Here is an 8,072-nt window from a genome sequence, read left to right as displayed (position 1 = left end):
CAGCCAGAGATGGCTCAGGTAATGTCTACAGTATTCAAGGATATCCATTAGCCAGGATTGCTAATCAATAAAATCATGGGCTTCTGGTGGAATTTTGGTAGAAAGGGCCCTCTGCAGATGATGGGGCCCCATGCTCCACTCAAAGCACAGTTGACTTAGGTCAGGCTGATAGGATCTTTCCTTGTTGATCTTGAATCTCTCTGAGGGTAGAGACCTGTTGCAGTGTTAGACCACTTCATTGTAAAGGGTTTTTCCTGTCATCTAATCAGATATTCTTGTGTTGCAACTTGTGTCCATTGCCTTTTGTCATGTCACTGTGCACCTCTGGTTCCACCTTTCCACACCTTACCATTGAGGGTCCTTGAAGACAGTAAAGGGATCGGGATCCTTACATAACCTCTTCTGAAGGCTGAACAATCCCCATACTCAAACTCTCCCCATAAATCATGTCCTGGCTCCCATAGCACCTTGATGGTCTTCTGCTGGATTCACCATAGTATGCTGGTGTCTTGTACAGAAGCCTATAGCACAGTACTCCAAATGCAGTGCCACGAGTGCCAAACAGAGAATAAACCATTCCCTTTGACCTGATGCCTACTCTTTTGCTAATACGGTATGCAACTGGCCTTCTTGGCTGCAAGGGTACATGCCAGGGTCATGTTCAATTTGTCCATCAGGACTCCTCAGACCTTATTCTGAAAAGATGCTTTGCATCCTGTTGACTCCTCACCTCTAGTGTGGGGTTCTTACTGTCAGGTTGAAAATACTTTGCACTTGTTTCTAGTGAGGTTCTGCATGAGGTTCTTCATCATCTCACTCCTCTGGCCTATTGAGCTACCTCTGAATAGCAGCCCAGTAGCGCTTCCACATCCCCTCTACACCCCCTAATTTGGGACAATCCATGGACGTGCTGAGGGTGCACTCCATTCTGTTGCCCAGGATGTTGACGAATATTTTGAACAGTATTTGCCCCAGTACTGATCCCTGGGAAGCATCACCAGTATCTGGCTGTCAGTTGTTTTCATATAGCTCATCTCAACAAATAAAAAAAGATGTGTTGGAGAAAGAGGGTCTCAGCTGCTTGTGGACTGATGAGCAGAGTGGAGCTGCTGTAGTGAGTCTGCGACACTGTTTCTGGCCTCAGAGAGAACTCTTCTGCATACCAGAGATTATAGGTCCCTCTGCAGTGTGTTACAGTTTCACCTCTAAGAGGCTGCTGCACAAAAATAGGGCAATTACCTAAAAATGTTAGCATGCATAGACCTCAAAGATGTAAGAATAGGAAAGGAGTGTAATATCGCATGTAAACAGTTGAAATCAGGGAAAATTTTGGCTGCATGTCAATTAGAAATGATTAATGAGAAACATGTGACTATACAACAGTGTATTCTACAAGAAATAGCTGAGTTCTATCTAGTCACAATCTATTTTTTCTCTAGTTCACTGAGAAAGGTATTGTCTGTATCTTTAGATACCTCTGTGTTTTCTAATTTTTTTTATATGTTTGGTATTTCTGATGTCTGAGGCTATTAAAGAAGTTCTTTGCTGCATTGTTACATTCTGTTCTTGTGGGCTTCACACTTGAACTCCCATCCAGACTGGGACTGAAATTCAGTGAAAAGTTGGATTGGAGGAGAACTACTAAACACAGATATGTATTTCAGTTTAACATTTGTTATGTAGCTCTGTTTATGAAATACATTTTCTCTCTTTTATATTCTTACCACTGTGTAATCTGAATATCTTTTTTCCAAGATTGTATGGGGTCTCTAAATCCTGATTTTTTCCCCTAAAGTGAAAAGCAAAAAAAAGGTATTAGCTTGAAAAAGGAGGTTTCTTTTTAATGACTGGACTTGAAATGTCAAATAAGTCCCCATTTCTGGCCTAATCCTGTATGAAATCCCATTAGATAGTGGCTTCAGTGAAATTTAGAGCTGATTTAGCTCCTGAGTGTGCAGACCTGATGATACTTGGGATAGAAGTCTGTTTGTGAGTTTAATACTTTGTACACTCCAGATACTCTGTACCACTAAATCGGTGTAAGCCTGGTACAGTAGCATAATCTGCTTTTCTAGTTAAAGTTAAAAGATAGTCTTTTACATATATGTCTCTGCTATTCTGTCTTGATGGCACTCTTTTCTCCTAACGCTTTCCCAGGTACTAGCTCTTGTAGTTAGTTATCATTATTTGTTTCAATTGCCATCCAACTAATACAAAATTAACTAAACCCATTTCAAAGCGAAGTGTCTGGCACTCCTTCCGCTGCAGTGGAGTGCACCTGTTTATACTAGGCCAGAATTTTCCCCAAATGTCTCATTTAAAGAACAACGTCAATGATAATTTCAACTAGTCTCGTGCCAAATCTTGTCAAAACATTTTTGTTTCTGCACATCATCATTATTCGTTTATGACTGCGTGGCCGTGGGAAAAGCATTTCTTAGTTAATTACAGACATGGAGCCTGCAGAGGGAGCTCAAACCCTTGTTTATGTGGGCCTCACTAAAATAGTAATTTTTTTCTACAGGCAGTGGAGTAACTTGTTATTTAAATATATCAGAAATTTGTTCTTCAATGTACAAGGGTTTTGTATGTGGAACCTAGCTATTTTAGAGATATATGTGAGAGTAAAAGCCTTTGCAAAGTGACTGGGAAGAGTGAGGATTTCTGGGACTTGGTAGGTGGCACTGTTTGAAATCTCCAGAGCTGTAACATCCAGAGCTCCAAGCCTTTCCTTCGAGTCCTCATTTTGGATGGAAAATAGCTTCAGTAGGTCACTGCTCTGTCAGGTCAGAGCCAAAATAGTGCAGAAAGACCAAATCGAACTCCATGAGTTGGAGCTCAGATCAGGAACATGGAGCTTCAATAAATGAGGCCAAAAATAGATGAGCTGAGGAGGCTGTTGTAGACTTTCATCGAGGAAGGACAGAGAGTGTCTTATTTTTGGGTGGGAGCAGATGACAAAATTTTGCTTGAGTGAGATCTTCAAAAACCATTTGATTTGCTTTGCTGACTGTGATACATTTCTTCATCAATGTCACGAGAGGAAGGAGATTAAATGCCATTGGAAGGAACCAGTAACATTGCAATCTACTGTTTTAAAAAGTAAAAAGAAAAAAAATGCATATGCAAATCTAGCAAACGGAGATAAATTAAAGCAATGGTGATGTTGAGAAGGACAGCACTGCACCCCTTAATCCTCCACTTGGCTGGTGCAGGCAAGGGCTGGGATTTACCAAGACCATGTCCCTGTGCTGCCCTGGGGGGGTCTCCAGTTGCAGAGGGCCCATGCCTTGCAGTTGTGAAGCGTATTGAACTTCTGATCCTTTTTCTTGCAGCTGAACATGAGAAAGAACTATGTTGTTTTCTATCCCATCAGACATTTTGGCTTTGCAAGAGATGGGAGCATGTATGTAGCCAGAGTCTGGGAACCTGCCAGACTTGGCAGCTGTGAAGGCAAGAAGTATCTGCAAGTTTGTTCTATTTTGATAGTCCTTTAATAATTAAGGATGGAGGAATCATTTTAGTGGTAATGTTGGGAGTTTTTGGTGAAAATACGTTTCCCTATGATTACTTCTTGTGCCTGTTGGCAGTGGGCTCTGGCACGCTCTCAGAACAGCTTGAAATGAAGATTGGTGTCTGTAGCTGGTCAGTAATTGGAAAGATCTGATAGAGGCAAAAAAGATCTGTTAATTTTTTGGTCTTTCTGGTGGAATTGTAAATATTACCAGAATTAATGAGGCAGATGGTGTATCAGTTCATACTGAAAAACTAAACTGTATTTTCAGGGGAAGGGTTTCACCAATAGTTCCAGCTTATTTCATATCTTTTGTATATGACAGAAGATTTTTGAATTCTGTCTTCAGTTCTGGATGGTGTAGGCTTCACTAAAATGCGAATGGTATCTTTTGATATGGCTTTTTTTTAGAGTACTATTCATGTCTTCTTTAATTTGCTGGAATAAATCTTGAAAGTCTCCAGTGCTTATTTTAAGTTTCCTACTTGGAGAACGGTATACTAACACTTTTTTGTGAATTAAGTATTGGTGGTAAGTGGTTATGAACAATAACAACCAGTCAACTAATCAGTGGGTTGTAAATAGTGAATTGAAACTCTCTTCTTCTTTGTTGTATCTCTAGATCTACAGTTGTCATAGCTTTCTCCTAGTAAACACACACTGATGTCTAGTATTATGGGGGGGAATCTAAAGCAGAGATGTAGACACCTCCCTCCCTCCAACCTGTTCTGGTTTGTTTTATTGCCAAAACCTCTCAGAGTTTCATGAACACCCTGGATCAAGAACATATCTGTAGTTTATCACAAACAGAGGCTTTAAAGAATATATTAGCCCACTTTGCTGGTTTTAATCTAGTATCTTTGGTCATATGCTGTAAGTAAAAACTGTTATTAACCAGTTGGTTCCTGACTGTCTGTGTGTTGCAGCATGATGGCAACTTACTGTTTGGAACAAAACATGATCTGTCTTGGATTCACATGTGTCATGTCCCGCTCAAACGAGGGAGGCAAGTTTAGGGGAGTTACAAGTCGTCTCTCACAACATGGGTAGAGAGGTTTGCATCCACAACAGTTAATTACAGAATGGTCAAACAACCATTCTTACTGGCTCAATTTTTAAAAAAATAATAATAAATTGATGTAGAATAAATATTGAAATCCTAGTAAGTTGTTACATTTTCCCCCAAAGATGTTTGTAACATAGTTTGTTAACTTTCCGAGGGAGAAAAAGAGGTAAGTGTTGACATCGTGTTAACAATTAAGGACTTTGGGGTTTGAATAGAACCAACCATAATCATCACTGGAAACCACAGACTTCATTTAGTCATTCATGAAGCGAAAGATGTTTTCAGTAAAACCCGTGTGCATGAACTTCACGTGTGATGTGCATCAGCTGCCTGGCTTATTCTCTGTTTCCTGCTGGGGCCCCCAATCACCCTCACTGTATTTGTGCCAGTTCCCACCTAGGCTTTCTCCTGAAGCTTTTCCCCCCAAGGAAACAGAGCATGACAGCACACAGGATTGTTCACCCTTGGATCCACTCCAGCCAGACTGACTCCTTTTACCCAGGACAATCCTTCAAGACAAGTCTTGTGCCCTTGCTTGCCCTCATGTGTCCCTGTACCATGCTGAGGGACACACAACTCACAGCATTGTCATCATGCCATAAGACCCCACGCTGCTGATCTGTGGCCCAATCCTCTCAATATTTAGGACACTTCGAACTGGAAAATGAATGAAAAATAATGATTGTACTTTGTATCTTGTGGTCACCTAGGGTGCAAAGAAGTTGCAGGGTGAGTTGCATAAATTGTGAAGGTGGCGGCTCACTCGTTGAGAGGGTCCCAGCCCTGAGTAGTGCGTACGTGCATCAGTCCTTACCATTGCTGTTGGTTTGGGTTTGCTTCTTTGTGGTGTCTTCACAAACATTGTAGGTGTAGGTCCCAGAGTCACCGTACGTATTCCTAACTGTGTTCCTAGACTGCCCCAGTGGGATGGCAGCAGCAGTGAAACTATCTTCAATACAGAGCGAGCTTGGGTTTCTTCAGTGACTTTCCATTGCCAGGCTCTAATAAACCCTTGGAAAGTGAAAACCCACCTACAACGTGGTCCGGGGGTTTGTGTGTTCTTCACTTCATGTCTGCACATAGCAAACAATAGATGTTGTTGTTGGAAAACTGGCAAATTGGGAAATTGGAGACCAAACGATCAATCCTTCCTCTTCCCTGTGCGTGCATATAATTGCTGCCAATGTTAATTGTTGTTAATTGAGTAAATTGGGGGGGAAAAAAATCTTGCTAAGCAAGCTTAACTTTAAAGACTAGAAATTTGGAGGGCCTGCTTTAAAGTTGTTCATTACATCTTCTTTAATTTTATCATCCTTGTCATGTTCTCATTATTAAAATACAGTTTGAATAGAAACAGTACAATTCTGATAGCTAACTATTTAACCCTAATATTGTAAGTGTAGGGAGTAGCATTTGTATACCAGGAAATAAGTGACAAAATTTTGCTTTGGATTTTTTAAAAGGATTAAATATGGTAGTGTGTATTCTGTGACACATATACAGTATAATGTAAATACATACAATTTAAAGCTAGTACTTATTCTGTAAATCCATGATTGTGTCTCTTTTCAGTTCTTACTTATTCAAGTAGTCTGTCTGTCCTCTCACACGTGTAAAAGTTCTGCAGGGTTAAGCCTATGCTTTCTAGTTACTAGTATTTAAATCAATACAGGGATTCCCTAAATATTGTCTATGCATCTTGGAATTTGTATTACTTAATGCTGATATGTGATGTTCACATTTCTTCCTCTTAGTTTCTTCTAGTGCTCAGGACTGTTATTAAATCAGTTCTTCGGCTTATCAGTGCAAGGCTTGCTTATAGATCATGTGGTACTAGAGATAGCATCCAACTGTTGCAAGAGCTGACAGTTGTCCAGAGGATTACAACTGTGATCATATCGAGTTTGGGGGGATCCTGACCTGTTATATATTCTTTTGCATAATTGTTTCTGGAGGCAAAAGGGCAGGAAGGGTGCAGAATTAGAGCAACGCATTTGACGGGAACTTGTCATCTGAAAAACAGTTTGCATTGCCTGTCATCTTTTGTTTGGTAGAAAACAGGCTGTGACATAATACCTGTCACTGCCAGCGGGTTTTTCTCTGCACCCTGGAGTGAAAAATCCCATGAAGTAGCAGCCTTCAGGTCTAGGCTACCTATGTGACTGCACAGGACCTGGCTGTTCTAGTGGTCTGTATTTGCATACAGGGGCCCACCTGCCCCAATTAAGGAGAGGAGATACAGGGAGATTTAAAAAAATATAAAATCTAATGACAGTCTTGATCCTAGGATTGGAGATCAAGAAGTGTCTTCTGAGTTTGCTGTTGGGCTAGAAAGAATTTAGTGCAGAAGGGAGAACAGTAAATGCTAAGTGGCACCTCTAGGTTGTTAGTAGGGAGATGGGCTGAAAGCTGGTGGCAATGAGTGGAAGTTTGGAATTGGAAACTTAGTTTCTACTGAAAAGATGGCAAGTGAAAGAGGGAGAAATTACATAATTCCCTGATACTTGAAAATACTGTATTTTTTTTTAATTACAGAATAGCACCCAGTGTTGCAACATCTATGGAAAAATTATGCCTTAGAATTAATAGTAATCTGCATAACAGAGTAGGTTTATTGACTGTTTTATTTAAGAGTGTGGAGTGTGTTTTAGGAGATGATGATGATGAAAATAGTAAGGATTAAAAGGTTTTTGACAAACGCAGTGGTATAGCCATTGAGAAGCATGTCCTCTCATTAGTACTTTTCCATGATCTTTTTTTTTTTTTTTTTTTCTTTCTGGTGCTGCTTATGGTTTTGAAATTGTTGTTTGCTAGTTTATTTCTGACTCAGGCTTTGGTCAGTATTTTGTTGTCTTTGTAAATGCCAGATATAAAATATTTAGGACTGAACTCAAGGTTAATGTCATTTTAACCAGCCAAACTTGACGTACCTCTGATACAGCTTTGTGGAAGAGGCACCTATCGCTTGATAGCTGTGTGAAACTGTTGCCTACAGAGATGGGCTCTTGACACTGTCTGCCAGCCTCAGGCTGTCCGCTTTGTGTCTGCTTTAATTGAAAATTAATAGTTAGGGGGTTGCTATGGAAATGATACCATTGCTTGCAGACAGCAAACCCAGCTTTTTGCAAAGAGACACTAGTGGTATTGTTTGTCCTTGTTGACCTCAGAAGTTCAAAAGCCTGGAGGAGGAAAGGAGATGCAAATATTTTACTTAAAAAAATTAATTTGCATATTTATAACATTATTTTTGAATGTCAGAGGTATCAATTTTTTTTAACAAACTTTTGTGGATGAAATGAGAGTGTAGGCTTTTAAATGTTATGTTAATTGTTATTACACCGCTTTGCAGGTTGATAAGGCAGTATTGCTGAAGAGCATATTATGTTATCGTTCTAGTGAATGTAAACAGATTTGTGTGAAAATGTTATTTGACTGATGTGATAATGGAAACTATCATTTATTTCCTCTGGAGTACATAAAGTCATTTGTATC

Source organism: Strix uralensis, chromosome 5 (assembly GCF_047716275.1).
Source record: "Strix uralensis isolate ZFMK-TIS-50842 chromosome 5, bStrUra1, whole genome shotgun sequence".
Lineage (NCBI taxonomy): Eukaryota > Metazoa > Chordata > Aves > Strigiformes > Strigidae > Strix > Strix uralensis.
Note: the sequence above shows the minus strand (reverse complement) of the source record.